The sequence below is a fragment of the Pinus tabuliformis genome, chromosome 3_1 (genome assembly GCF_031772625.1).
Source record: "Pinus tabuliformis cultivar Carrire ecotype Pingquan chromosome 3_1, CPIR1, whole genome shotgun sequence".
NCBI lineage: Eukaryota > Viridiplantae > Streptophyta > Pinopsida > Pinales > Pinaceae > Pinus > Pinus tabuliformis.
In genome coordinates, this window is record NC_142301.1 from 874036107 (window position 1) to 874049737 (window position 13631).

General features: G+C 34.6%; 1 pseudogene; it reads left to right on the plus strand.

Annotated features, from left to right (window-relative positions):
- The first annotated feature begins 625 nt into the window (after positions 1-625).
- LOC149190364 (LOB domain-containing protein 15 pseudogene) lies at positions 626-3176 on the plus strand (annotated as a pseudogene).
- Positions 3177-13631: the final 10455 nt, after the last annotated feature.

Genomic DNA, 13631 nt, shown 5'->3' on the forward strand with positions numbered 1-13631 from the left:
ACATGATTTGCTCAACCATGAGTATGAGCAAAGTAGGTAGAAGCTTTCTGTAATGGAAGATGAGATACCTATGGACATAGTCGAGCTAATGGAAAAAAATCACATGAGAGAGGTCTATCAAACCTCAAACATTCTCACAAAAGCCATAACCTCGAGAAAGAGAGAAGAGGATTGCAAATGAAAAAAATAGCTACGAGTCAGGTCAATCAACATGTAGGGGAGGAACAAGCCTCAAGAAGAACACTGCAAAGATTAAGACACAACCCAAACAAACTGGCAAAGTAAATATGCTGCCCTAATCAAGAAATCAATGCCAAAGTAATTTTCTAGTATACTATGGAAAAATAGATGTTTCCGTGAGTGTAAGAGATAACTCAACCTTTTCAGACAAGGAAGGGATAACATACGACTCATGTGAAGGTGATATGGCTCAGTCAAGGTGATAGTATTTACTGATCGAATTTATCATTTAATATGAGATTTCAACAACGGTCTCAATGCTTTTGGGTTTTTAATTTATCATTTAATCTGAGATTCCAACAATGGTCTCAGTGCTTTTGGTTTTGAAGATCATGTGATTTGAATAGAAACAATTTAAATTTCCTTACTTATTGTCTGAATTTGGTGGTTCACGGAAAACTTTGAGAGCTTTTCCAGGAGAGCGAGTTTTAAGCAATTAACAGATGAAGATCGCATGGGGTGCAGGAAAATCCTTGGCCCCCCGGGGACTTTAAACACCATCACTTCATGCGCAACCTGCAAGCTCTTGAGGAGGTGTTGTGCTCAGGAGTGCCCATTCTCGCCATATTTTTCCCCTCATGAGCCTAAAAAATTCGCATCTATTCACAAGGTTTTCAGTGCAAGAAACATGTCCAAGATGCTCCTGGTAAGGGTTTAGTTTAATTTTATTGCACCAAGAGACCCATCTAAACCTAGTTCTAATATACCTCTAATACCTTAAGGCTCCAAAGCTTAAGGACACACATCCAAGACGCTCCTGGTAAGGGTTTGGTTTCAGTTTTATTGCACTTTAGATATCAATCTAAACCTAACTCAATATCAATCTAAACCTAACTCTAATATGGTGAATTTATATTTCCAGAATGTTTGTTGTTCTTTGAACCATTTTCTAATAATCAGATTCCAGAATATCTCTAAAATTTACAATTTACAGAATATCTCCGAAATTTGTAATCTACATAAAAATACCGATATATACATCTGATCTCCTGAGAACTCCAATCTAAACCTAGCCTAATATACCTCTACCTACTAAATGTTCTAAATCTTAAGGATATATTAGGTCATACAACTAGTAAGAGGATGGTAACTATTATTAGAATGGTTTTTGGTGTTGTGTTTTAGTTGCAGTCATTGTAATGATGATTGAAGTTTAATTTTTGATTGGTAAGTGTTAGTAGTTGGGGTAACAGTGATCAAAATTTAAATTTTGGAAGATTAGCTTTAGTGTTGTGTTTTAGTTGCAGTCATTGTAATGATGATTGAAGTTTAATTTTTTATTGGTGAGTCTTCGTAGTTGGTGTAACAATGATCTAGATTTAAATTTTGGCGAATTAGCTTTACACATTAAAACTTGTTCTTGGCTATTCTCGCCATATATTCCCCCTCACGAGCCTAAAAATTTCGCGTCTGTTCACAAGGTTTTCGGTGCAAGCAACGTGTCCAAGATGCTCCTGGTAAGGGTTAGGTTTAATTTTATTGCACCAAGAGGCCCATCTAAACCTAGTTCTAATATACCTCTAATATCTTAAGGCTCCAAAGCTTAAGGACACACATCCAAGACGCTCCTAGTAAGGGTTTGGTTTCAGTTTTATTGCACCAAGATATCAATCTAAACCTAACTCGATATCAATCTAGACCTAACTCTAATATGGTGAATTTATATTTCCAAAATGTTAGTTTTTGTTTGAACCATTTTCTAATAATCAGATTCCAGAATATCTTTAAAATTTACAATTTACAGAATATCTCCAAAATTTGTAATCTACATAAAAATACCCACATATACATCTGATCTCTTGAGAACTCCAATCTAAACCTAGCCTAATATGCCTCTACCTCCTAAATGTTCTAAATCTTAAGGATATATTAGGCCATACATCTAGTAAGAGGATGGGTAACTATTAGTAGAAAGGTTTTTGGTGTTGTGTTTAGTTGCAGTCATTGTAATGATGATTGAAGTTTAATTTTTGATTAGTTAGTGTTAGTAGTTGGTGTAGCAATGATCTAAATTTAAATTTTGGCAGATTAGCTGTACACATTAAAACTTGTTATTGGCTTTTAGTGTAAAGGTGGAGGAGGGGAATTTTACTTCTTCACTAAGCTCCTATCAAGGATGTTGGCATATAACTGTAACTTCTCTTTACTTCGTAATAACGTAGTGGCATTTTTTAATGAATTTTTCTATGCTGATAATTAATAATTTATTATCAAGATGATGGTTTGGTCACTGAGTTAGTTATGATAATTTTTTTTTTTTTTAAATGGGTTAAGAGATTGTTAAAGGTTCATATCTTAGTGAATTGGGGAATTGGGTTATTTAGGTTGGTTGGGCAGAATGATTGTTATTTGGTTACCCAGGTTTAGATTCAGTTCTTTGTTAGTGGGAGGCCACTAGAGTATTAGTGGAAGAGTGGCATGATGATTAAAAATATTGTTATAATGAATATGTGCAATTTTCAGAGGTTCAGTTAGTTCCTTGCTAGTGGGAGGCTGCTAGAGTATTAGTGGAAGAGTGACATGATGATAAAAATATTGTTATAATGAATATGTGCAATTTTCATTTTTATTTGGTGTTGATTCCTTCTTATGGGGTTGGGCTTGAACATGAAGTCCCCGAGAGTCAGTGAGCAGATGCAACGAACATCCTGGTTTATGAAGCCAACGTTTGCCTAAGAGATCTAGTGTATGGGTGTATGGGATCCATATCCTCACTGAAACAACAAGCACAATCCCTACAGTCAGAGCTCAACTCAGTGAGAGCAGAGATCATGAGATACAAATTTCGCTCAAAGTTAGCAACCATGCACCACCAACCACCCGGCCAATCCTCTCATCAAGCTTCAATGATGCCATCTTCCTCTACTGTTTATTCCCAAGGCAATGCTTCTACTGACTATACTGCCATGAACGACCATTCTAATTACTATGGCTGACACCACAACTATTAATAATCAATAGCAAGGTCCCTAGTCATCATTCTGAGAAAACCATCTCTAACAATTGGGCTCCAAAGCTTAAAGACACACGTCCAAGACGCTCCTTGTAAGGGTTTGGTTTCAGTTTTATTGCACCAAGATATCAATCTAAACGTAACTCTAATATGGTGAATTTATATTGTTAGTTGTTGTTTGAACCATTTTATAATAATCAAATTCCAGAATATCTCTAAAACTTACAATTTACAAAATATCTCCAAAATTTGTAATCTACATAAAAATACCCACATATACATATGATATCCTGAGAACTCTAATCTAAACCTAACCTAATATGCCTCTACCTCCTAAATGTTCTAAAGCTTAAGGATATATTAGGCCATACAACCAGTAAGAGGATGGGTAACTATTAGGAGAATGGTTTTTGGTGTTGTGTTTTAGTTGCAGCCATTGTAATGATGATTGAAGTTTAATTTTTGATTGGTAACTGTTAGTAGTTGGTCTAACAATGATCTAAATTTAAATTTTGGCAGATTAGCTTTACACATTAAAACTTGTCTAAATTTAAATTTGGGTAGATTAGCTTTACACATTAAAACTTGTCTAAATTTAAATTTGGGTAGATCAGCTTTACACATTAAAACTTGTTCTTGGCTTTTATTAAAACTTATCTAAATTTAAATTTGGGCAGATTAGATTTACACATTAAAACTTGTTCTTGGCTTTTAGTGTAGAGGTGGAGGAGGCACATTCTGCATCTTTGCTAAGCTCCTATCAAGGATGTTGGCATATAACTGTAACTTCTCTTCACTTTGTAATGACGTAGTGGCATTTTTTAATGATTTTTTTACGCTGATAATTAATAATTTATTATCAAGATGATGGTTTAGTCATTGAGTTAGTTATGAGAATTTGTTTTATTTTATTTTAAATGGGTTAAGATATTGTTAATGGTTCATATCTTAGTGAATTGGGGAATTGGGTTATTTAGGTTGGTTGGGCGGAATGGTTGTTATTTGGTTACCCAGGTTTAGGTCAGTTTTTTGTTAGTGGGAGGCCACTAGAGTATTAGTGGAAGAGTGACATGATGATAAAAAATGTTGTTATAATGAATATGTGCAATTTTCATAGGTTAAGTTCCTTGCTAGTGGGAGGTTGCTAGAGTATTACTGGAAGAGTGACACGATGATAAAAAATATTGTTATAATGAATATGTGCAATTTTCATTTTTATTTGGTGTTTGATTCCTTCTTATGGGGTTGGGCTTGAACAGGAAGTCCCTGAGAGCCAGCGAGTAGATGCAGCGAACAACTTGGTTTATGAAGCCAACGTTCGCCTAAGAGATCCAGTGTATGGATGTATGGGAGCCATATCCTCACTGCAAGAACAAGCATTGTCCCTACAGTCAGAGCTCAACTCAGTGAGAGCAGAGATCATGAGATACAAATTTCGCTCAGAGGCAGCAGCCATGCACCACCAACGACCTGGCCAATCCTCTCATCAAGATTCAATGATGCCATCTTCCTCTGTTGTTTACTCCCAAGGCAGTGCTTCTACCAACTATACGGCCGTGAGCGACCATTCCAATTACTATGGCTGACACCTCAACTATTAGTAATCAATGGCATGGTCCCTAGTCATCATTCTGAGAAAACCATCTCCAACAATTGGATGAGAATTCTTTATTTCGATATATGCAGGCATGCAGGTTATCACCATTATCATATTGCCAACGTTTTAATATTTGTGAATAGTGAGTGAAAACTCTCACAATATTCATTCATATTGCATAATAAAATCTCTAATAAAATCTCCTTAGAGGACTGTAAACCTGAATTGCATTTCCATATAGAAAGGTATGGAGGGCCCTTGCAATCTAGCAAAAGTTGATATTGTTATTCTAAGATATTAATTAGGCTATAGTTGCTGAGTCTAGATTTTAAATTTTAGTACCACTATTTACTCTCTGGAGGCCTTTTAGAGATTAAAAAGATTGAATACAGGGATTTATAACTAGCAATTGCTCAAGATGTTGCAAAGAAAACGTTGTACGTCAATAGCATAGGGAGAAAGATTGTAAATGAAGACATATGTGATATGTTACAATTTGAGTGAGAGAAATATTAATATTATTCAATAAGGTCTTCAAATCTAATGTTAAAAAACAAATAATTGTTGTCATGTAAATGCTATGATACCTGAACATGTCAGTGAGTCAATAGCATATGGAGAAAGAGTGTAAATGAATACATATGTGATATGTTACAATTTGAGTGAGAGAAATATTAATATTATTCAATAATGTCTTCAAATCTAATGTTAAAAAACAAATAATTGTTGCAATGTAAATGCTATGATACCTGAACATGTCAGTAAGTCAATAGCATATAAAGAAAGAACGTAAGTGAAGACATATGTGATATGTTACAACTTGAGTGAGAGAAATATTAATATTATTCAATAAGGTCTTCAAATCCAATATTAAAAAACAAATACTTGTTGCAATGTAAATGCTATGATACCTAAACATGTCAGAATAAGAATTTGCTGAGCTGGATTATCTATTAACAACCTTGGATATTGCAATGGTTATCTCACTGAATAGATCTTAAAATTCGTACTACTACAATCGAGATATGCTCTACTTAGTGAGTGTAAGCAGAATGGAAAAAAACAACATAGAGCCCATGAAATGAGTATGGAACAATAATATAAAAGCCCATGAAAGGAAACATGTGATATGTTACAATTTGAGTGAGAGAAATATTAATATTATTCAATAAAGTCTTCAAATCTATGTTAAAAAACAAATAATTATTGCAATATAAATGCTATGATACCTGAACTTGTCAGAATAAGAATTTGCTGAGTTGGATTATCTGTTAACAGCCATGGATATTGCAATGGTTATCTCACTGAATAGATCTTAAAATTCGTACTACTACAATCAAGATATGCTCTACATAGTGAGTGTAAGTATAATGAAAAAAACAACATAGATCCCATGAAATGAGTATGGAACAATAATAGAAAAGCCCATGAAAGGAAACATCGTTCTGCATGGGTAAATAGGAGTGTAACTTACTGAACTACCTACTTTAACATGAAATTCTGAATCTTAAATTAATTGACATACAAATGACTAGGTCCTTATCTCTTGGATAAACCACTGTGTTAATAGATGTGACATTGATCAATATTGACGTTTTATTTTGAAACAAAGAGTCATGCAGCGCAATGAGAGATATTGGGAATTGGGAGACATGATTAACTTCGCTAATTTTGTTGCAATACTACTGACATGACACTTATCTCATTATTAAGTACATACCATATAAGAGATTTTTTCAGTAGGCATTCGATAAAGTTTTACTGTATGAATTCCCAAGCCTCATCGTTATCTTTATTTCTGTAATGCTATTGATAGAATAACCATCTCACAGTTCAGTTCTACCATATAAGAGATTTTCCAGTAGGCCTTGGACAATTTTCCATTTATGGTTTAGACAATATAAAATATAAAAATTATTGATTTAGAATTATAATTTTCTTATTATAAATGGAAGAATTGCTCATGGGCGTATTTGGGTTTATGGTGACAATATAAAATATAAAAATGATTGATTTAGAACCAAAGCCCTGCCCCAAAAAGAAATTTAAAAAAATAATAATATAAGAATAATATCATGTCTACCTTGAACATCGTTCCACTGTAAGGGAAGGTAAAAGCATGACTAGAATCCCACTTATATGAATATGAATAGGAACCATGTAGAAGCATCAACATTAGTTCACCGAATGGAATCCAAATAAAACTTGTTGCCATTTGATCTTCCAAAATGTGTAGATAGTTTTATTGGTTAGAACATTACTACAAGCTATAATAACACATAATTTTATGAGATATATATGCAATATTAATTCAATAATTAACAAAAAACATAGTCTTAGGCACCCTAAACCAACTTTATACAGCTTTAGAATTTCATTTCTGCTACATTTCTGCATCTTATTTAGATTTGCCCATTCCCATGTCGCAATTATTCTTCAATTTATGCTTTACGGCATTTCCTTTGCAATATGATGTTGATTTATTTCAATGTATAAAAAGATGATTATTTGAAAGTCGTTATAATCTTATATTTAATGCTGAAAATTTTGTTAAAAGCAATTTGAGTGGGCCTAATGGTTAAGATCACGTCTTTCCTCCTAAGAGGTCATAGGTTCAAAACAAGAGGAGGTAGAGTATGTATGCCTTCGTAGACTTATCCGTGACCTTAAAATTGGATAATAATGATAATTTAATTAAAAAATTAATAATTTCAAAAATATTTCGAAATTAAAATATATATTAAACACTTTAAAGAATGATTAATAATATAACTTACTAAACATTAAAATAAATTTTATTATAAATTTTCTTTACCAAATATAACATTTACATACTATTTTTTACACCACATCAATGAAAATTATAAATGTCAAACTATCTAATACAACTTGAAAATTTTGACAACATATCCAAAAGAAATATAAAAATCAATGTTATAAATTATTAGAATTAAAATAGAGTGGTCACATTGTAATAAGCTAAAATATCCAATTTATAATTAAATATATTATTATTATTATTATTATAACATATAATGGTTGATAGTGTGTTGAACATGTGAATATAACCTGTGTAGTGGTTATATGATGTTTGGTTTTTGGGTATTTGGTAGTTAATGGATAAAACTATTTTGCCAAGTTTTTGTAACTTTAACCAAAGATTTACTATTTTTCTTAAATTAAAAAATATTTTTTCTAAGTTTTCAAAATCTTATTTCTTATTTTCCATTGGTTGAGTGAGCCTTGATGTGACATAATTCCCTTCGTGGAGGGTGACTTATTTTTGGTATTTGTCAGTTCCTAACAAAGATTAATTTAAAGAAAAAAACTGATTTTGAAAGTGGTCATTCCGTTGGTGAGTGCTCTAACGCTAACACATTATGCTTGCCATTGCTACTACTTTTCCCAATGATTCCAGAGCTGATGGGGTCCAAGTCCCTTATGTAAGACAGTGGGTGGGGGTTGGGGAGGCTAGGGGGAGGTGGCTAAACAAATATCCATAATATTGATACATTGTGCGAAGTGCGGAGGAAGAAACGAGGTGGTAGGTGGGTGCTAAACAAATCTCCACAACGTTGATGCATTATGAAGTGTGCGGAGGTGCGAAGGAAGCTTTCTTCCTCCACACCTCTGCGCTCCGCACAATCTATGAACATTTCGTGTTGGTAGCGACAATTATTTTTAGTCAGTATTCAATTATGAACATCACTTCTTGCTAAATTTATATCTTAATCAAGTCTATATTGAGAAATTAGGTGTCTTCATCGTGATTATGCTTGAAATTTATTTACATTCATTATAACTTTGCCAGTGGACATGATTAGTCCCATGCATATAAACATTTTCAATGCACTTAAATACAAGGATTCTCACTATAATTGGGAGCAAAATTATTCAGTACTCAATACATAATTTCATAATTCTTAATATCAAGAGTTGCATTCAAATATAGTAAGTATAAATGAATTATAATATTAGGTTTCGAGTGTTCCCAACTCATCCTTCGATCCACTGCAACAAGAGGAGGACAATGATAATGATGTGTGGTGAGCCATCTAAAGATCAACTAATTGTTTTGCATAGGTAGGCCTGACATGGCGATGATATATCAACTCTTTCCCATTAAAACCTAAAGGTCGGTAACTTTGTTTTATGATATCAAGAAATAAAAAAGAATACCCAGAGTTGTAAGAGGTACAAGGAAGAGATCACAACTAAACTGCGAATTTACTTTTTTCATTAATAGATCAAGAAAGCTATGCCCAGTAGCCAACACCACATAGCAAGACATGTTCGCCAATTCAACAAATGCTACCAAATCTCTCTCGGTGTTGGATTTATTTTCTCAATAGCCTTGTTTTTCCTGCTCTTGAAGAAAGCTATACCTAATATCCAACACCACAGATAAAGACATGTTTGCCAATTCCACAGCTGCTACCAAATCTCTCTCAGTGCTGGAGTACTTTTTGCAATATCCTTGTTTTTACTATTCTTGAAGTGATGAAAGCCATTGGTCCATATATCTTTTACTGTCTCAACAAAGAACAAAAGTGGCCAACTTCATATCAGCGACTGAAAAAACAACAACATGGCAGACAACAACGATATTAGTGGCAAAGAACAATGTGATATTTTGAATAGTTTCAAGGATCATGAAGGAAATAATACAGAGGTGACTCAACAGTCAGAAGAGAAAGACATGCAATTTTCTCAAGAAGAGGTGTAGTTGATGCTATTCTTGGGTTCAATTTCCAGATTGAAGATATGTGCAATTTTATTCAAGGATAGATCTTAATTCACATAAAATTCAAAATTTATTTACAAAATTAGTTTCAAGGATCATGAAGGAAATAATACAGAGGTGACTCAACAGTCAGAGGAGAAAGACATGCAATTTTCTCAAGAAGAGGTGTAGTTGATGCTATTCTTGGGTTCAATTTCAAGATTGAAGATATGTGCAATTTTATTCAAGGATAGATCTTAATTCACATAAAATTCAAAATTTATTTACAAAATTGTTATAGTCCTTTTGTAGACACACGTTTTAAAGTATAATAAAAAATTATTTTTACTGATTAAGGTTGTCTATAGTAGGAGGAAGTGATCAAGAAGAACTATGGAGGAATTGTACCAAAGCAACCTCTGATTTCGAAGGTAGAAAATCATGATCTATTTCTTTATTCACGAGGCATTCACGTTGGCATAATGAGACAAGGTATTTAACGTCAACATAGTCCTCATGATTTGTAAGGCTCAAAGAAGCAATATTGCAGTGAGATTTCATTGTAGCATGGTCAGTGGATGTCATAAAATCATTTGGACTTGCCAATGACTAAATTCTCATGGGACCACAAAGGTCACTATGTACAATTTCCACATGCATGTTTTTTCTTCATCCAATTTTTTTTGTCAAATTTATCCCTATTTTTCTTGTCTAAAATGCAAAATTCACAATCTTTTTCATGTTTTTACTAGTTAGATAGATAAGTAGGTTATATAAATTTTGTAGTGAGTATTTTAAAACCAAGGTGATGTGTGGTATTTTGATGTAAAAAAGAATTATTTTCATCGTGGTGCTTATGGACCACACTTGCTTGATTTTCAAGATAAAATGGTTTAAATTTTTTTGAATGATCTCTACATTATTTTCAACTACATGACATGAGTTAGATTTACTTAAGCAAAATCTTTTGGATGAAACAAGAACATGAAAAACTCTAAGGAGGTTAGTGGTAAAGAGAAATGTGATCTTTTGAATAGTTTCAAGGATCATAAAGGAAACAATACAAAGGTGTGTCAACATTCAAAAGAGAAACACATGCAATTTTCTCAAGAAGAGGTGTAGTTGATGTTATTCTTGGGTTTAATTTCTAGATTGGAGATATGTCCATTTTTGTTCAAGGGTAAATCTTAAATCACATAGAAATTCAAATCTCATTTACAAAATTGTTATAGTCCTTTGTAGACACATGTTTTGATGTAGGAGCATCGGGACTTAGCCAACAATGTGAAAACTTGTTCACATGTTGTGGCTAAACAGGTTGAAATTCATTGACTGATTGGTCAAAACCAGTTTTTACTGAGAGGGTTGGATCTCTCAAAAAATTTGTTATAATTCATTATTGTAATAAGTTAGAGACTGTCTTATTTTAGATTCAGAGATAGAGTTGTTGCATAGGTGTGAAGGAGAGCTAAGAAATAGAAGATTGTTGTTAGATATTGTTAGAGAAATATTCAAGTGATAAAAGAGAGGAAAATGTGATAAGCGAGAGGATTGGAGAGTTTTGAGATTGGAGCGAGAGCATCGAGAGAGTGTGTGGATTGAATTTTTGTGGCAGATAGAGGTCTTTTTCTGTGAATCTGGCCTAAGGCCGAGACTCTGTGTTGTTATTGTGAATAAAACAGTATTGTGTGCATCATTTCTTAACCGGCTCGTGGAGGCCTCGAATGCTTGGTTTTTCTCTAAATTAAGATAATATTAATGCTGGCTTGTATTTTTCATATGTTTTAATGGATATCTGGTGTTAAGGGATTGATTGGTGAGCGCATTCTTTCGTTTTGGTTCTGCAGGAAAAAACACCCAAAATACACTAAGTATTGGGCTAAAACACATTTAAATGGAGAATCCAGACCTCAAGTGATTATAGGCCAGAGTTTTATTACTATCGGGTCCGCAGAACCTAATCGCATCGGCCCTTTGTACCTTCCTTGTCGCACTGCCGAAAGCCATTAACAAAGAGAATTGCACTAAAACACTTAGCGGATTCAAGAAATGGACTTGAAATATTATGCCTTGGTGTTTTGGATCCTATCAGGTCTGGGACGTATATCGCATCGGAATATCGGGAGCAGAGTTGATTAAGTATTAAGTGCCCATTATGAATCGCCGATAGTAATCAACGATATTGTATCGGATCGAGGGTTCGTGGCCAATATAAGAGGCTTACTCCTGCCAATCGCCGATACTACGATTCATTATGAGCCGTTGGATCGGCCAGATTTGGATTTGCGGTAAAAGTTCATATATTTGTTTTAAAAGTAGAAAAGCGTTGTTTAAGCCTTTTCCAAAGGTTTTTGGTCCCGAAAGGAAAAAAGCGTAGTTTTAACATTTTGAAGGGTCTTTTGGGTCCCGAAAGGGGAAACCCATTGTTTTCAAAGGTTTTGGGTTCAGATAGGAAAGGGAGCCTATATTTTGTGAAAAAGGGGTGATTGTTGGGTTTTAAAGATCCAGTGTGGGTTTTTATTAAAACATTGTTTCGGCTGCACCATTTTTGGTATCAGAGCAAAAGAAAGAATTGTTTGCAGCGAAGATGCTGCCAAGGAGAGGAATTGGTTGAGGAAGACTTGAACTAAATGCAATTCTATTGGAAGAGGTGCAGAGTCTGCGTGCACGAATGGAGACAATTGAGACTGCTCAGAGAAGAGCGCCTGAAGAAGGAGCCGAGGGCTCTTCAGAAGAATCTGCTGCTAAAGTGGAGGAAAAAGAGAAAGACAATGAGACCACCAAGGTCATGAAGATGCTGGAAAAAGTAGGAGGCAAACCCAAGGTGGAAATTCCTATGTATGAAGGGAGTTAGAATGCATAGGAGCTTATGGATTGGATCAGATCCATAGACCAATACTTTGACTATGAAGAGGTTGAGGAGAAGAAGATGGTAAAGTTTGCAGTCACCAGATTGAAGGGTCAAGCAACCATCTACTGGGACGAGGTACATACATCAAGAATGAGGAAAGGGAAACCAAAGATCAAGCAGTGGGACAAAATGGTAAGTAAAATGAAAGCAAAGCTTTTGCCTAAGGACTATCATTCGAATATTTTTAAGCAATTGCAAAATTAAAGCAAAAAGGAATGTCTGTTAAGGAGTATACAAAATAATTTTATAGACTGAGTATTAGAGCATGGCATGTAGAGGATGATGAGGAAAAGATAGCTATTTATATAAATGGGTTAAGGTATGAGATACAAGATGAGATTAGCTTGTTAAGTCTGAAAATTACTGAGGATGCCTATTAAGCAAGTTTGAAGGCAGAGGAGAAGATCTTAAGGAAGTTGAGTCAAAGAGAAAGAAGAAGAAGCTCAACATGAGGTAGAGGAGCTACTAGATCCAGAGGACAAAAACATTAACATGAAGCAGGAAGCTCAAGTAGCAGACCACCACAGAGGGGTCAATCTAGTAGAGGAAGATTCACGTCTAGAGGAAGAGGGCGAGGAAGGGATGTTAGGTGTTATACCTGTGGAGAATGGGGACACATGTAGTGGGACTGTCCTCATAACAAATCAACAAGTCAGAGGAGTGTGAATGTGGCTGAGGCAAAGCCAAAACCACCTCGGCTTGTGGAAAAGGAAGAACCCCCTAAAGAAGGTGAATCAATGTTATTAAGAAGAACTTTGCTTAGAGTAGAGCTAGAGATTGGAGAGCCTGCGTAGAGGAAGAACTTGTTCAGAACCACCTGTAAATCAAAATCTAAGTGCTGTAAGGTAATAATTGACAGTGGAAGCACTGACAATCTTATGTCCACAGAGATGGTGGATAAGCTTGGGTTAGAAAAGACAGTACATCCTGCACCCTACAGAGTGTCTTGGTTACAGAAGGGGCATCAAGTCATTGTGACAGAACAATGCAATGTTGAGATACAAATTGGTACGTATAAAGATGTGATTTTATGCGATGTAATGCCCATGGATGTATGTCATATATTATTAGGGAGACCATGGCAGTTTGATTGAAAAGATGTTCATGACGGGAGGAGAAATACATATACCATAGAGAAGGATGGAACTAAGCACACGTTGTTGCCATTGAAGAATGATGCTGATAAAGGAACGCCTGGAAATAGTAT